Genomic DNA, 15,940 nt, shown 5'->3' with positions numbered 1-15,940 from the left:
TTGTTGTCCCCATGTTATAGAAGACATAAAGAAGCTCAAAGGTATTCCACAAATAGTTTGAGGCTCCACAGGCAGGCAGGCAGGCAGGCAGGAAGGTGAACCCAGGTGGCTTCCTTGGTTCTTGCTTGTAACCACGGGGACCCACCATGCTCAAGGTGGAGACCACCTGCAGAACCCCTTCCATGGCCAGATCAAGGCTCCCAGGCTGGGAGTGGGAGCTGAGGGGAGCAGGGGGCAGCTCTGGAGGGAGATGCAGAGATCAGGGGAAAGGGGCCTGGGAACAGTCTCCTCCCTGCCCTTGATGAGCCACGAGAGTCTGGGGAAATTGGTGCAAAACAAAGCAAGCGTTTACACCATGCCTGATACACAGTGAGCATTCAGCACGGGCAGGCTTCCTTGTTCCTTTGAAATTGGACTTAGGCCACCACGTCATCTGCAGAACGGTCTCGCCAACTCTCCAGCATGGAGCATCCTTTCTGTGTGCCCTATAATGACTCAAGGGTATTGTGTGTGAACATGATTTTGGGGTTTATTTTTTCCTCTATCTCAGATGCATTCATGAGGCTTTTAGGAATTCTGATACCCAGGTCTCAGAGATTTAACTGGACAGTCACAGTTGCGGGTCATGAGACTTTTTGGAGCTCCCTGGGTGATTCAGATTGTACATCTAAGAAGGAGAGCCACTGGGTGCATTTGCCCCTGCCTGCACTTCTCCTACTGAACACTTACTTATCTTTCAGACCTCAGCTCAGATCTCACTTCTTTAAGGAAGCATTCCCCCTCCACTTTGACTAGTGTATGTTTTGTTTTATCTCTTTGTAAGTCTCTCTTCCTTTGGAAAGAATTTATCTCACTTATGTTTATTTGTGTGCCTATTTCAACAATATCAGCTTTCTTCATGAAAGAGTTTTCCCATCTGTAAAATGGGACTATGAATTCCCACCTCTCAGGGTTGTTGCAAGTATACAGCAACAAAATTCAGGTAAAGAGCCTGGCTCAAGGTGGTCCACATGAGTGTGACTGCTGACTGCCTGTGGTTCCAGGAGTCCCTTGGGATAACACAGCATCAATTCATAATTTCCTAGATTGAACATTTGCCAGCCTCAAAGTCCTAGCCTGGTTGGTTGGTTTGGATTCAGGCTACAAGGTGGTTCTCATGTCCTATGAACCCTCTGATAAGATTAGTTCATATCATAGCTTCCCACCCCTCATCACAAACACTCCACAGACTGCTGAGCTCAGCTATAAGGGTCAGCTCTGAGGTCTTCTTCTGTCGTGTGCCCAGCTGGTCTGTCTTTTTAATAATCAGATGATTTTCTTTACAAAAATTTATTAACTAAGGATTAGTTAGGTGCCAGACACCATTCTAAGCTGTTTACATATACAATCTCATTTAATATGTTTTGCTATTTAAATAAAACCAGTCCTTCTGCTTCTAGTTAAAACACAAAACAAGTGCCTACAGAGACAGGAGCTAACATAAATGTATGCAGGAAATTTTTTTTGGTGGGGGGAGCAATTGAGGGTATCTTCTGCAGGCTGGGAGCTCAGACTTTATTGAAAGATTCTACACCTTAGACCCAACTTTTGGTTTCTACACAGTGCAGACCTGCCAGATTGTCTGATTTCTTCTTCCATTTTTTTTAAAGTTTTACTTTATTTATTTGAAAGGCAGAGTTACAGGTGAGGGGAGAGCTTCCATCTGCTGGTTCACTCCCCAAATGGATGCAAGGGCAAGGGCTGGGCCAGGCTGAAGACGGGAGCCTGGAACTCCATCTGGGTCTCTTCTCTGGGTAGACTGCCCCAACACTGAAGAGAAGCCAGTAGCCTGCATTTTTATATGAACACCTCAGCTTTTGAAGGACGATTCAGCTTGGGGGTGGGGGAAAGACAAAACGCTATCAAAGCCCACCAAACTCAACTCAGCCCACAAGCCACCTGGGGCGGGAGACTTTGAGACTTTGGGGTGTCTGGAGGGCAGCAGAGGAGCTGTGCAGAAGGCAGCAGGGGGCAACGGAGGAGAAAGGGATCAAGGGATTGACACGAGAGAGATGCTGAGCTGGGGCCTGTGGGATGGGTCACGCAGCTCGGTGAGATGGGGAATGGGGGAGTCCCGGCTCACACGCACCGGATCTGGGGAGGCCAGCTTGAGCAGACACTGCGTGTCCCCCGACATCTCAACTCACAGAGGCCCCTGAGGGCTTGCATGGAAAGCAATTGCTTGGATCCCTCCATGATGGAGACCCTGGTACTTGTGGATGCCCCCTTTGCCGTCGGGGCACAGCCTGAGGAGTTCAGAAGTTGCGTCCTTTGAGCCCAGGGGGGTTTCCTGGGAACTCCACAACTGAGTGAGAGCTCAGCTGTGAGCAGGAGGGTTTTCTCAGCGTCTCTGAAGTCCCCCCACCGGTGGAGGGGATCCTTGTGTCACACCAGGGCAGGGGAAAGGCACATCACAGCGGAGGAGATTGGCACCTACCCAGAGTCTGATGCTTGGTTTGGGGAAAACAAGCAAACGCAGAGTGTGGGGTGCACCCTGCTTGCCGGCTCCTAGCTCACTCTTCCGGCAGCCGCTGTAGCAGGCGGCGATGGCAGGGCCTGCTGGCTTCTGCCGAGCTTAGCAACTTAACCACTCACTTCACTTCACAACCCAATTGCCTGCAAAATGAGGCCGCTTTCCACAAGTCCTTTAATTAGAATTCCTTTCTCTGACTGCAAGACCCAGGACCTTGTCCCTTGCACCTGCTTTGCTAGCATCTACTGACTGAGCGAGGTGGAGGAGGCTGTCCCACAGGACAGGTGGGGCTCAGAGGGGCAGGCATCCTGCCTGGGTGTTCTCAGCCACTGAGGAAGATGCAGACAGAGGGGGAATTCTGGGATCCAGGACACAGGCCAGTACAGAGGTCAGTGAAAGGGAGGCTGGGCCCCACAGTAACCAGAGTAGTGGTGACAGTCACAGCGCCTGCTGTCCCTCTCTGTCCCGTCCTCTGACCCAGGAACCACACGACATTGTCCCCAGCATCCCCACGGCCACTCATTTCCAGCTCTGTCTGTCACTGTTTCTATACAAGGGGTGACTTTGGTTCAGGCAAGCATTTACTTGCCTTCTAGAACTTTCCAGCCCGTGGGTGTTTAGGAAAGTCACCAAGCATGGAGCCATGCTGAGTGCTGTATGGGCCCTGGAGAGTGACAGGGGTTGGAGTGAGTCACCAGAGAAGGGACCTGTGAGCTGGGCTCGGATGGCTGTGTAAGAATTTGCCAGTTGGGGAAAGTGGAAGATAGCATTGGGTAGGTAGAACTGCTTGGACAAAAGCATAGACGTGCCAGGGGAGTAGAAAGCACTGCAGTGGGCTAAGAGGTAAGAACACACACATTGCAGGGATCAGAATAAGGGAAACAGATGGGGCTGAGGCTACTGCAAGGAGCCCCAATGCCAGCAAGTTTGGATTTTATCCTTGGGACACTGGAGGATGTTAGCCAAGACAATGAGAAGTCCAGCCCAGCTTTGTGTTTTAAAAATGTCCCCTCTGGTGGTGGGCATGGGCCGTAGGCAGCTGAAGGAAGATGGCACAAGGGAGGGCTACAGCAAGGAGGAAAAGTTTCCAGAAATCCTCTTGGGCTCCGCAGAGGGAAGTCTAAGCCCTCTAAGCTGCTGCCTGGCGGGAGAGGGTGGTACACAGAAGTAACAAGTTTCACACTGGAGGCACCCAAGTGGGAGGTCTCTTCCCTTCTCCTCCTCCTGTGACCTGGGGACGGAATGCGGCCGTGCTGGGGCTGGGGCTCAGTAGCCAAAGCCCCTCCACCAGGTGGAACCAGGGAATGGTGACCCCTTATCTGCTGTCCTTGGCAGGAGATCTGGCACCCACAACAGAGCTGGCAAGCCCCAGATTCTTTCCCAGCAACGCGACACTGGGCAGGGACCGTAACCAAAGTCTGATCAAAGTTTTATCAAAGGTCACTGGCCAGCATTTTCCTCCCCATATAAAACATGTAAGGGACACATACCGCTCTTCCCACCTGGCAGATGTAACTGCCAGTGTGGCAGTGCCCTGTGACTACTGCCAGCAGTGAGACTCACAGGAGCCACCAGAGGCTGGCCCTGTAGGATTTGCTGGGCTGGTGGCCCTTGCACCCTCTACGCCAGACCCCTCGCTGCCCCCTAAGACCATAAACGCTACGGCTTAGGCTACGATGAATTCAGAGGTTATGTTCCCTGCTGCTGAGTTCAGTCTGGAACATCATTTTCATTCGAAGGCAAGACATAGGGCCAGCGTTGTGGCACATTAGGTTAAGTTGTCACCTGTGATGCTGGCAACCCATATGGGAGCACTGGTTCAAGTCCTGGATGCTCCACTTCTGATCTATCTCCCTGCCAATTCCTGGGAAGGTAGCAGCAGATGGCCCAAGTGCTGGGCTCGTGTACCCATATGGGAGACCAGGGTGGAGTCCCTGGCTCCTGGTACCTGGCTCCTGGCTCCAGCTCAGCCCAGCCCTGGCTATTGGGGCCAGTTGGGGAGTGAACCAGTGGCTGGCAGACCTCTCATGCATGCTCCATCTCTCCCTCTATCTCTGTGATCCTACCTTTCAAATAAATAGATATTAAAAAAAAAAAAAAGATACGGTTAAACACCAGCCCAGCTCCACAGGCAAGTAACGGAGCCTTTGCTGGAGGTTTCATGAAGAGGCTGGGGGAGGCGTCACAGCCTACACTCTGCTCTTCCTCTGAGTCCTTCACCCTCAGGTGGCCGCCACTAGCTCCGCCCCCCAACTCTGCCTTCCCCAGCTGCCTCCCATAACTAGATGCCCACTCCATTGTTCCTTTCTCAACTGGACTCATTTAGGCTTCTCTCAGCTTCCCCGCTGAGGATGACAGAGGCGGCCCCCGGAGCAGAGTGCAGCCGCATGAGAAGGTGATGATGTGCGCAATCAGGAGCACAGGGAACACTCGGGAGTGGTTTTGTGGCGTGAACAGGAGTTCACCAGGTGCAGGAGGGAGGGAGGAAGGTGCCCTGGAAAGGGGAGCTCCACTTGGAAATCTGACAACACCAGTTTGTTTATCCCCTACGCTGAGAATGAGAGAAAGTGGAGCAGCAGGGTCACAAACTGGTGCCCATATGGGATGCCGGCACGGCAGGCAGTGGCTTCACCCACTATGCCACAGCGCCAGCCGTGGGGAGTGAACCAACAGAGGGAAGACCTTTCTCTCTGTCTCTCTCTCTCTCTCTCTCTCACTGTCTATAACTCTACCTGTCAAATAAAAATAAATAAATCATAAAAAGATTATTCAGGCTCCCGGGTAAAAGGTGAATTGAGTTAAGCAGGAGTGGGGGCAGGGAGGCTGGGAGGAGGCTGTTAGAGTGCAGGGATAGGAGGGGATGGGGATTCAGGTGAGGATGCTGGCCCAGCACAGGAAGCTGAGATCCCAGTCTACCCTGACCTAACCCTAGCCCCAGCCCACACATCTCTGCTTCTCTGGGTCTTGCACTGGCTTTCACTGGTCTCACCATGGTCAAAAGGTCTGTGGGCAGTGGAGCCTGGGTGCTGTATGCCCTTTGTTCTTGGGCTATGGCTCAGACACACCTGGGTTCAGAGACACCTCTATGGCTTAACTGTGAAATCTTTGGCATGTCATTTCATTTTCACAGGACTCAGCATCCCCAGTGGTACGGTGGGGACAGTAGCACCTCCTGGTGGTGAGGATGAAATGTGCAAAGGACAAGTCCGATACCTTCATGCCTCCCCTGCTCCCAGCGTGCAAACCTGAAAAGTCTCCTACTAATGAGAATGCCAGTCACCAAAGAAAAACCGCGAGTACTGCTTTGACGGCGATGAATGATTTATGTCCGGCATAATGGTTACATAAGCAGCTGTTACATTTTAAAAGCATCATGCAAACAATATGAAACATTTATTTAAGTGGTTCGACACTACGGGGAATTTGATTTAATCAGACTTTTATTTCTGTTCTCATTAGAATGAAGTCTGGCAACTCTAGTAGGCAGCCCTACCTCCGTTCGGTAGCTTCCAGCCACTGAAAGCAAATATTTTTACTGCACCACAATTAAACATTTATACAGCACCCGGCTCCCCATCTGGCCTGCGGATAGAAGGGGAGCAGCAGCAAATTCACGGCATGAAAATCTCGCATGGAAGAGAGCAAGAGGCACCCCCGCATGGAACAGAATTAAGATACCCACTGAAGAGCCTGTCTGAGAATGACAGTCCACTGATTCCTAGAATGCCCTGGATGTCTGGGGAGCTGTGGGCAGGTCGGGCGGGGCTTCTCCGGGTCGGCTTTGCACGTTTGCTCTTCTGGGGCAAGTAATATTTTTTAAATTTTTTTTTTTTTTGCTTTTGTTTTGAATGCTGAGATCATCACAACTTGGAAGCCACAGGAGATGCTAACACGATCTCTGAAGAGGCTATGATTTACTTGAGATTCCCCCAGGAGTTCCCTGCGGTATGTCCCCAAACGCAGGGCAGGGGTTTCCTTAGGGAGACCATGCAGGGGGCCTGTTGGGGATGTTACTGTGTTGGGAATGTTTTATTTCTTCAGCTAGCAAGTGGTAATTTTGTACTCATCTTCATATCTGCTTTTATGTCCTAAATAATGGGTAAGGCAAATTTTTAAAAATGAAAGCTAAACAAATTCACTGAGTATTGGAGTAGGACATTTCTAGTCTTGGCTCTGACACTCTTTGTGAACCTTGGACGTGCCCTGTGTGCTGTCTTAGGTCGTGTTATTCTGCTTGTCATGACTGTAACTATAATATCTGGGAGGCGCCTCCTAGGAAGGAGGAGGTTAATTTTGGCTCATGGTTTGGAGGCCACAGTCCAGGACTGCGTGGCCTCATTAGTCTGGCATCCAAGGGAGGCTGAGGGGGTAGGGTGTGTGCGGAAAAATGACCACATGAGCGGGCAGGAAGCAAAGGAGGGGGCTGGACTGGACTCGGCTTAACTAACCAATCTCTCACAGGAACCAGCTTCCCAGGGCAAGCCCCAGGGACCTAAAGATCTCCCATAGGACCCACCCCCCAGACACCGTACTCAGGCCAACTCTCCACCCTTGACCCACAAATTCTAATCCATTAGCATGAGACCTTGGGGTTTCAATGTCTCCGTGTGTTTGGGAAGCCAGCTCTCATTGAAAGCATCCCATGGGCCTCAGTCTCCCTATCTATAAGAAGGCAGAACCGGAGTGGCGTTTCTCCAGGTGTGTTCCCTGGAACTCCCCCCAAGCCATGTCCCTTTCAAATCAAAGTTTCCAGGGTCGATAAGTCAGACCTGCTGCCCGTTCTCTGCTCTCTGGCGGGATCCTCAAAGGTCCAAGTTTCTGAGAAGCGCTGTGGCAAAGGAGTTTGCTTTGGTACATAGCTTTCAACACCATGAGCTCCTCACACTCTGTAGAGTCGGGAATCTGTTATTCCGAATTATATCAGAGATCCCTTTAGATTCCAGGCTCCTGAAGTCAGCTGTTGGGGCTACCTCTCTGCCTCTGAACAGGACAACCTCCAACCCTCCGAGTCTGTCCTCTCCTCTGGGTTAGCGCCCTTCTCTCCTGCCCTGAGCTTGCGCCCTCCTACTGCCCCGGAACATTCCAGAACCCACCGCTGGGATTCTCCAATGTCCTGCGCATCCTTTCCTTCTTAGCTCCCCATCCTAGCAGTATAAATTGTATCAGGTGTCCGGGCTGAGACAGAGCTGAGGGACAGGGTGCTCCTGTGACTCAGCTACGTCGGCGCGGCGCAGCGGTGGGCACAGCGCTGAGAGCAGGACCGAGCACCCCGCCTGCTGCTCCCCAGCGCCTGGCTTTACCTCCGGTTTCCGTCCTGCCCTCTGCTGCGGTCTGCGGACTCTGCGGACGCGGCGCTGTCTTTAATGCTGCTTCTCTGGGAGGGTTTTCTGGCATACCCCGAGGAAGCATCACCTCCCCAAAGGTGGAAGCCACGTCTGTGTCTGCTCCAGGTCCAGCCCCGCCCTCAGGACAGCGCGGGGCTGCAGCCACGGTGAGGGCCAGGTCAGCGAGTGTCCCAGCTGTGCCCTGCATTTCAGCTCCAAACGCTGCTCCCCTGAGTGGTGCGGCCACGGCGCTTTATTCTACAAAGCCACGCAACAAGGTCCCTCTCACACTTCAGAGGTCTGGAATCACATCGGTTCTCGTCCAGGAGTCTTAATTGTCCACACTGGGAGAAGCCTTAGTTAACTGGACTCTTAGAATCAGCACACCCGCTATGGTTTGCGTGTCTGTGGCCCTGTTCAGATTCTTATATGGAAACAACAACCACGACGCTGGTGTTGGCAGGTGGTGCCTCTGCGAAGCTGTCAGGCCATGCGGATGCAGCCTTCATGAACAGAATTAGTGCCCCCACAGAGAGGCCCCGAGAGCTGCCGTGCCCCTCCCGCCAGGGGGCGGGGGGGGAGGAGACGCCACCTTTGAACTGGAAGCACCCCCACCTACCCCACCCGCCACGGTCACCACCACCTCCAGACTCCAGATCTTAATGGTGGACTTAATGGTTTTCTCCCAGAACTGCGGGAACCCAACCTCTGCTGTTCCCAGGCCACTCAGCTCATGGTATTTTATCAACAGCAGCCCAAAGAGCCCCAAACAGAAGAAAACACGTTTTTACCAGGGGTTAAAAGAGAAGTTGGCCAATTTCTGGGGAGAAGCCCTTCACACACTATGCAGTGAGACTGGGTCTGAATGAAGGCAACCGTGAAAGAACTGGTTGAAATGTGCACTCTGAAAAATAGCATCTTCAGCTAATTCCCTTGGTGACCAGGCAACAGGGAGGCAACGTGGCTAAGGTCTGCCAGCAGTGACCCCAGTTTGCCCCGTGGCTGTGCACCTGCTCTGGGGCCATCCCTCCGGCCTGTTTCTGTGCATCTTTTCTCTGGATCCAGGGGCAGTCTGTGGGGTTACCGCGGTCGCCCATAGCTTCCTTCGGGAATATCTGTCCACTAGATGGCAGTGTGCCTGTAACTGGCAGCGCTGCACCATCTCAGCCCCGCGCAGTGCAAATGCTAGCCCCTGGCCACAGGTGGCTACTGACTACTTGAAATGTGGCTGCTCTGGATGGAACCACGCTGGAAGAACAAAACAGCCAGAGGTTCAGTCATTGAATTCAGAGAAGAGGAAGCGAGGAAGAGGGAAGAGGAGGAAGAAGGTGACAGTGTAGGAGACAAATATATGAATAATTAATACACCAATCACATGTGGAATGATACTGTTTTGGATATATTGAGTTAAGTAAATATCAAATGAAGACTCATTTTACCTGTTTCCTTTAAAAATTTTTATTTGGTTATTTTAATGCCAGAGAGACAGACACACAGAGAGAGCTGATTTACTCCCCAGATGTGTGCAATACCTGGGGCTGGGCCAGGCCGAAGACAGGGGCCTGGAACTCAGCCCAGGTCTCCAAGGTCAATGGCAGGATCTGCACTTGAGACAGCACCTGCCGTGTCCAAGGGTGTGCATTTTCAAGAAGCTGGATCAGAAGTGGAGCCAGGACTCACTCTGTGGTGCAGGCATCTTAACACCTGCCTCAAACACCTGCCACCAACTTTTCTCTTTTAATGTGGCTGCTGGACAGTTTCACATTACCCCTGTGGCCAGAGAAGTGAGACAAGGCAGGTGGAGAATGGTGGGATGGGGAAGCGGAGCAGAGCCAGCAGCCCAGGTCCTGTGCAGAGTGCGAGAAAAGGGGGGTTGGCAAACGAGCACGTTGGCTTGCGTTGTGGGTCCTGTATTTGCTGTGTGCTTGTGACTTAATCATTGTAAGTGTTGGTTTCCTCGCCTGTCAATGGGCAGATAAATGCTACCTTCTCATGTGGACCTGGCCTGAAGCGCTGGAATCCCATATGGGTGCCGGTTCTAGTCCTGACTGCTCCTCTTCCGATCCAGCCTTCTGCTATGGCTGCTATGGGAAAGCAGCAGAGGATGGCCCAAATCCTTGGGCCCCTGCACCCACGTGGGATACCCAGAAGAATCTCCTGGCTCCTGGTTTCGGATTGGCGCAGCTCTGGCCGTTGCGGCCAATTGGGGAGTGAACAAGCAGATGGAAGACCTCTCTCTCTCTCTCTCTCTCTCTCTCTGTAACTCTGTCTCTCAAATAAATAAAATAAATCTTCTAAAAAAAGAAAAAGAAAGGCTGCAACAACTCTCGGAAAATGTAGTCTTTCCCAAGACACTTGTCCAGTTGACTAGTGGAGAGTGGTCACTTTGGGGAGAGTGTAAGCAGGGCCTATGAGACTTGGGGAAGGAACCGGGTACGTGTGGAAGAGAAACGCCTGGTTGGGGAAGTCGTGTGGATGAGCTGGCGGGGAACAGCCCTGAGCAGCATCTGGAACCCCGGAGGGACGGGGATTCAGCCAAGGACCCAGCGTATGCAGAGGCTTGGCGGTGCGGTTGATTTTGTGTAGAGTCCATGGCTCTGTTTGATCAGCAGGAGGGTTGTCAGGGGAGGAGAGGGGCGGGCGTCAGGCAGAGAAGTCTTCCTGGAGGCTCTGGGTGGACAGTGGTGGGGTTTCAGCGTGGTCCTCCTGGCACGGTTTTTGAGAAGGGGACTGGTAGGATAAGATGCGGCCATTAAGGACCCTTGCTCAGAAGTCACTCAACACATGACGGGGAGTGAGGAGACACAGTCTGGATGCTTGGCGGGGGCACGGGCTGGAAAAGTGGCAGGAAGGGGCTGTTTACAGAGACTCCACTGAGGCTCATTTCAGACCCTCTGGGCAGTGATAGGATGTGAAAAATTTAAAAATACGAAAAGGTGATTATGAGGTTTGCTGACAGGGTGGCGAAAAGTAAAGAGACTTCAGTTTGGCATTAACATTAGAAGGCCTGTGAGGGGCACAATGAGGATTTTTAAAAAAAATTTAGTGGTGGGGAGAGAGAGACCACTGCCATCCCTGGTTTACTCCCCAAATGCCCACAATGGCTGAAAGCCGGAGCCCGATCCAGCCCTCCGGCGAGGGTGACAGGGACCCACGTGGCTGAGCTGTCTCCGGCCTCCTCCTGGAGTGCACGCTCTCAGGAAGCTGGAATCAGAAGCGGAGGTGGCACTGGAACCAGGCACTCTGCTGTGGGGCACAGGCCCCCACGTAGCGTCTCCTCTGCTGTGCCAAACACCCACACCCATCATAGTTTTATTCAGCGTCTGTCTGTCTAAACGCTTGTGACTGGCGAGCAGATGGGATGGCAGGAGAGATGGCCAGGCTGGACAGGCCCGTTACAGAGTCTTTGGATTCGGGGAATTAGGGCTGAGCAAAGGAAAGAATGGCAAACGGGACGAGTGTGCCAGTCGGTCGGTCAGATTCTGAACAGGCAGCGGTGCCACAGGAAATTCTGGAGCATGAGGAGGGTTTGCTTACAAAAGGGCTCAGGACGGCGGTGTCGGGGGGAGGGGGCAGAGGAGACACAAGGCGGGGGCTGAGAGCAGGGCCGGGGCGGCAGCCCGTTTACTGTCCTTGCCCCTGAAGTCAGGGGACAGGGACATGAACGAGGGGCTGCGTGGAGTCTGACACCTGGAGGTGCCGTGCGCTTCTGTCCCAATGACCCCACAGAGGGCGCACCAGGCACACACATTCTCTGTCTCCCCGGTGGCATCTGGGAAAATGGAACATTCTGGAAAGGCAGCATAGTGGCTGCTGCCAGGGAAGATGAGATGCGGATGTGCTAATTCCTCAGGGGAGAGTGATTTCCAGTTGTTCATTCCTCTATCCAATACCCACTATTAGGTTTCCTTCTTATTACAAATTTATTACATGCTCATTGTGGGGAAGTTAGAGATGCCAGGTGTGCAGAAAGAAGCAATTACAAGTTAGGGGGATCCCACTGTTCAAACAAAAATATGGTTCACAAAACGCAATTATTCTGGGTTTTCCTGTTAAAATGCTTAGCTTTGATGTCTTTTTATGTCGCCACATAAGGACAGGTGGCATTTTGAACAGCTGCTTGTATACAGAAGCATTCTGATTTATTTATTTTTTTAAAGATTTATGTATTTGAAAGTCAGAGTTACACAGAGAGAGGAAAGGTAGAGAGAGAGAGAGAGAGAGAGAGAGAGAGAGAGGTCTTCCCTCCGTTGGTTCACTCCCCAATTGGTCACAACGGCTGGAGCTACGCCGATCCGAAGCCAGGAGCCAGGAGCTTCTTCCGGGTCTCCCATGTGGGTGCAGGGGCCCAAGGACCTGGGCTGTCTTCTACTGCTATCCCAGGCCATAGCAGAGAGCTAGATCGGAAGTGGAGCAGCCGGGTCTTGAACTGGCGCCCATATGGGATGCCAGCGCAGTTAGGCCAGGGCGTTAACCCGCTGAGCCACAGTGCCACCCCGCCCCCCCAATTTATTTAAGCTACCTCCTCAGTGGAAATTTTTCCACATTCTATTTTTTGTAAGATTTATGTATTTATTCTAAAGGAAGAAAGAGAAAAGAGAGAGGAGAGAGATCTTCCATCCACTGGTTCACTCACCAATGAGTACAACAGCCAGGTATAGGCAAGGCCAAAACCAATAGCCAGAGACTCCGTCCTGGTCTCCCGTGCAGGTGGCAGTGACTCAAGCACTTGGGCCATCTTCGGCTGCTTTCCTAGGCACATGAGCAGGGAGCTGGGTCTGAAGTAGAGCAGCCGTGATCTCACACGGGATGCCAGTGTCACAGGCGTTGGTTTAACCCACTGTGCCACTACCTCGGCCCACGTGCTGCACAAGCCCGCATCCCTGCATGCATCTGTCCCTACTCAGGCTCAATTCTCAGAGGTGGAACCTCAGTGGCAAAGAAAGGAAGCTCCTTTTAGAAGATACTGTGACACGTTTTAGCATTAACTTTAAAAATAAATAATTCAAGGGCTGGGGTGTAGACTTCTTGGTCAAACCTGGCTTAAAACACTTAGTGAATGTGGGCAAATCACGGAGTCTCGCTGGACCTCAGTTTGCCCCTGTAACGTGGGGTCGCTAAGGAGGACTGCAGTGACGACTGAATGAGCTATCCAGCGTGAGCTATCGAGGTTGTCAAACGCCTTCAAGAAATGCCACAAGGCATCTCCCCGATTGCCTCTTCTTCCCCTGCATCCATTCCAGAACCCGGGGATGGAGAAGCGAATCAAGCCCTGCGATCCAGGAAGCGTCCCCACCTGTCTGTCCCCATCCGCCTCTCTCCCGTCATTCACACTGGCGCCTTCATTCCTAGTGGGAGGTGCTTTCCGATTTGGGAGAAGCCCTTATGTGAGTTCGCCGCTTGGTCTTTGCAACCCAGCTACACAGCCTCCGCCAGCAGATGGAGAGGCTAAGACTCAGTGCAGACGAGGGCTGTGTCCCGGAGGGCGAGATGGAGCCATATTCGGGATGTGAGCCCATCTCTTCTGACTTCAGGCCTCAGGACCACACAGCCGCAGCCTAAGTGCTCTGACGTCTCAAGCGCACAGGGCTACGTTTAGCAAGGTTCCAATGGGACAGGAACTGGCCCCACTGGGTGGTGGAGGAAAATTGACATAGGACAGTCAGGGTGCTCTCATTGAGAAGCGGGCATTGGGAGCAACAACAGGAAGAACTGGGCCCTGTGAAGAGATGGGGAGAGGGAGCAGACCTTGCAGAGACCCTGAGTGCGAGCAGGAAGAGAAAACGCAAGGAGTCAGGGTGCCTGGCAGTGCGGCCAGTGCCCCAGGTGCCGCTAGAGGGCGCTGCGTGCCAGTTTTCTCAGTCCCCGACGCCGGCCCTGCAGGATCTTTGGACGCGATTTAGGGTCATTTTGGTTTTGCAGCGAAATGTTTTGGACAAATCAAAGTTCTGGATCAAAGAGTTTGCACATTTTAAACGTGAGAGTCACTTCCTGAAAATCTAAAATCATTTGCCTCCTGCTACCTTGAATGTTCAGACTTAACTGCTGCCTCTTGTCCAGAGGAAAAATACTACAGATTTTTGGTTAGGCATTCAAGGCTTCCTCCATCTGCCCCCAGCAGACTTCCTCCATCTTTTCTCCTGTTGTTCCCCTGAGCAAAGTCCCCTGGCTTGGCCATCAGACAAGGTGGTGAGCCCAAGAAAATCAGAAAAGCTAAAACAGAAAGCAGCGGACCTGGCTGGCGGGGCCCAAGTTGGTTAACCTGCCTTGGTGAGCTGGTGAGAGGCTCGGGGCTGGGGTTCCTATCACTCACAGTCCCTCGGTCCCTGCTGGCTCCCCAGCCACTTGTCTTTTCTCTCCATGGGATCCGACATCCACTCATTCACAAACACGCACTGGCGCTCTGCTAAGCGCTGGGGGCCTCATCATGTGAAAGACTGGGCCCCAGCCCTTTAGGCGCACTCACCCTGGAACCTTCTGGTTCTCCGTCTGAATCTCTCCACCCCAGTGGGATCCCTGAGAGCCTTCTCAGCCACCTTCCTGCCCACTCAGTTCCTGCTTCTGCCATCTCTATCACGTGGTCTCTGCCTCGAGTTTGGCCCTTGGCATCAGGTCTGTGGCAGTCACTAATGATTATTGGGGAACCCAGTTTTCAGCCCTCCACTAGCAGAGGGTGTAGATTACATTTTTATATTCAATCCTTGCAACCTCTGCTCACGTAGAAGTTGAGGTAGCACTTGTGTATTATATTGGGTTGTTGAAGATATGATCATTCTCACCTCTGCTAGAAAGAAAGAAAGAAAGAAAGAAAGAAAGAAAGAAAGAAAGAAAGAAAGAAAGAAAGAAAGAAAGAAAGAAAGAAAGAAAGAAAGAAAGAAAGAAAGACTTACAGCACCTCCTCCTGGAAATCCTCCAGGAATGCTTATCAGGTTGACAGAGAGCCACTGGCCTGCACATGTGCACACATGTCCACACACACACACACTCATAATCCTCCCAGGCCGTCTTCTATGAGAACCGCTCTGTCTGCACAGTGGATGAGAAGTTGGTTTTTGAAAGCACAAACCCCTGGGTTTGTTTGAATCGTGGCTTTGCAATGCGTTTGCCCACATGGCCCCTCATGTCTGTGAGGCTCGGCTTCCTCACCTGCACAATGGGCATCACACAGCTATGTTTGCCTGCCGGCGATGGGTGGAGGAGGTGCCATGAGAAGAAGGGAGTGAGTGTCACTGAGGAGCTCCAGCACCAGGCCAGGTGCACTGCAAGCCACAGCACATTAGCATCGCTGTCTGGCTGGCCACTCGCTATTATCTGGGAGCTCCCAGAGGGCGGCACAGAGCTGCCATTGCCTCCTCTGAATTGCCAGTGCCTGTCAGAGTCTGGGACACAGCAAGTGCTTAATTAATGTGCGCTCATCGGGTGGGGGACCACCCGTGCTTGCTTTAAGAGAGAATCTGACAAATATGATCAGTGCTCATCCCAGATTAACAATAAGAACCCCCGGCACAGCATCTGTCAGAGCAGGAAGGCAGAACGTGGGAGTTGCTCAAGCCCCTGCCAGGGGGCCCGGTTCACGACCCTGCCATAAGCCAGCCTCAGACCCCTCCTCTTGGATTCCATTAAGTTCTTAATTTTCATCTGAAACCAAACAATTTATATCCTCCCATTATAATTCAATTTTCTCTCTTCCTCCCAAAGCAGAGCAAGTTGCCCACAGAGACGTGGGCCATTGTTTGCATTTATAGCATTCTGATTAATCCAGCCCTGACCCCTGGGCTCCAGGCTCAGCCTGGAGAAACATAGCAGCTCCCTTTCCACAGGGCCTATTAAAATGACTTCCCTTTAATTGGTCCAAAGCCGCTGGCGATGATGAGCTGAAAAAGAAAATAAGAAGCTGGTCGTCCTGTTGCATTGCAGGGTGTGAGAAGGCCACTCGGGTGCACCTGCATTGTGTCTGCAAGCCCCTGGGTGAAGGAGTCGGCACCAAGGCTGGGGGCAGGGAGGCAGGACGGCTGGCAGGGGGCTTGCGCCCTTCTGATGGCTTAGCCTGGGTTTCTGCAGCTTATGTTGGAGCTCAGAACAAAGCATGCAAAAATGGAAAACA

General features: G+C 52.3%; 1 protein-coding gene and 1 long non-coding RNA gene across 3 annotated transcripts in view; both read right to left on the bottom strand.

Annotated features, from left to right (window-relative positions):
• KCNIP1 (potassium voltage-gated channel interacting protein 1) overlaps nucleotides 1-15,940 on the bottom strand; it is a 331,932-nt gene that overhangs the window by 268,158 nt on the left and 47,834 nt on the right. The gene's annotated exons all lie outside the window — the stretch shown is intronic.
• The window catches only part of LOC103347961 (uncharacterized), a 31,423-nt gene that overhangs the window by 13,003 nt on the left and 2,480 nt on the right, over nucleotides 1-15,940 (bottom strand). Inside the window, exon 4 of one of the 2 annotated variants that reach the window (XR_011389897.1) lies at nucleotides 1-15,710. This exon is cut by the window's left edge and continues 13,003 nt beyond it. This is a non-coding gene — a long non-coding RNA (uncharacterized lncRNA). The other variant, XR_011389896.1, reaches the window with a different exon arrangement.

This window comes from Oryctolagus cuniculus, chromosome 6 (genome assembly GCF_964237555.1).
Source record: "Oryctolagus cuniculus chromosome 6, mOryCun1.1, whole genome shotgun sequence".
Lineage (NCBI taxonomy): Eukaryota > Metazoa > Chordata > Mammalia > Lagomorpha > Leporidae > Oryctolagus > Oryctolagus cuniculus.
The sequence above is the reverse complement of the archived record's forward strand: the minus strand, read 5'-3'. Positions and strand labels throughout refer to the sequence as shown.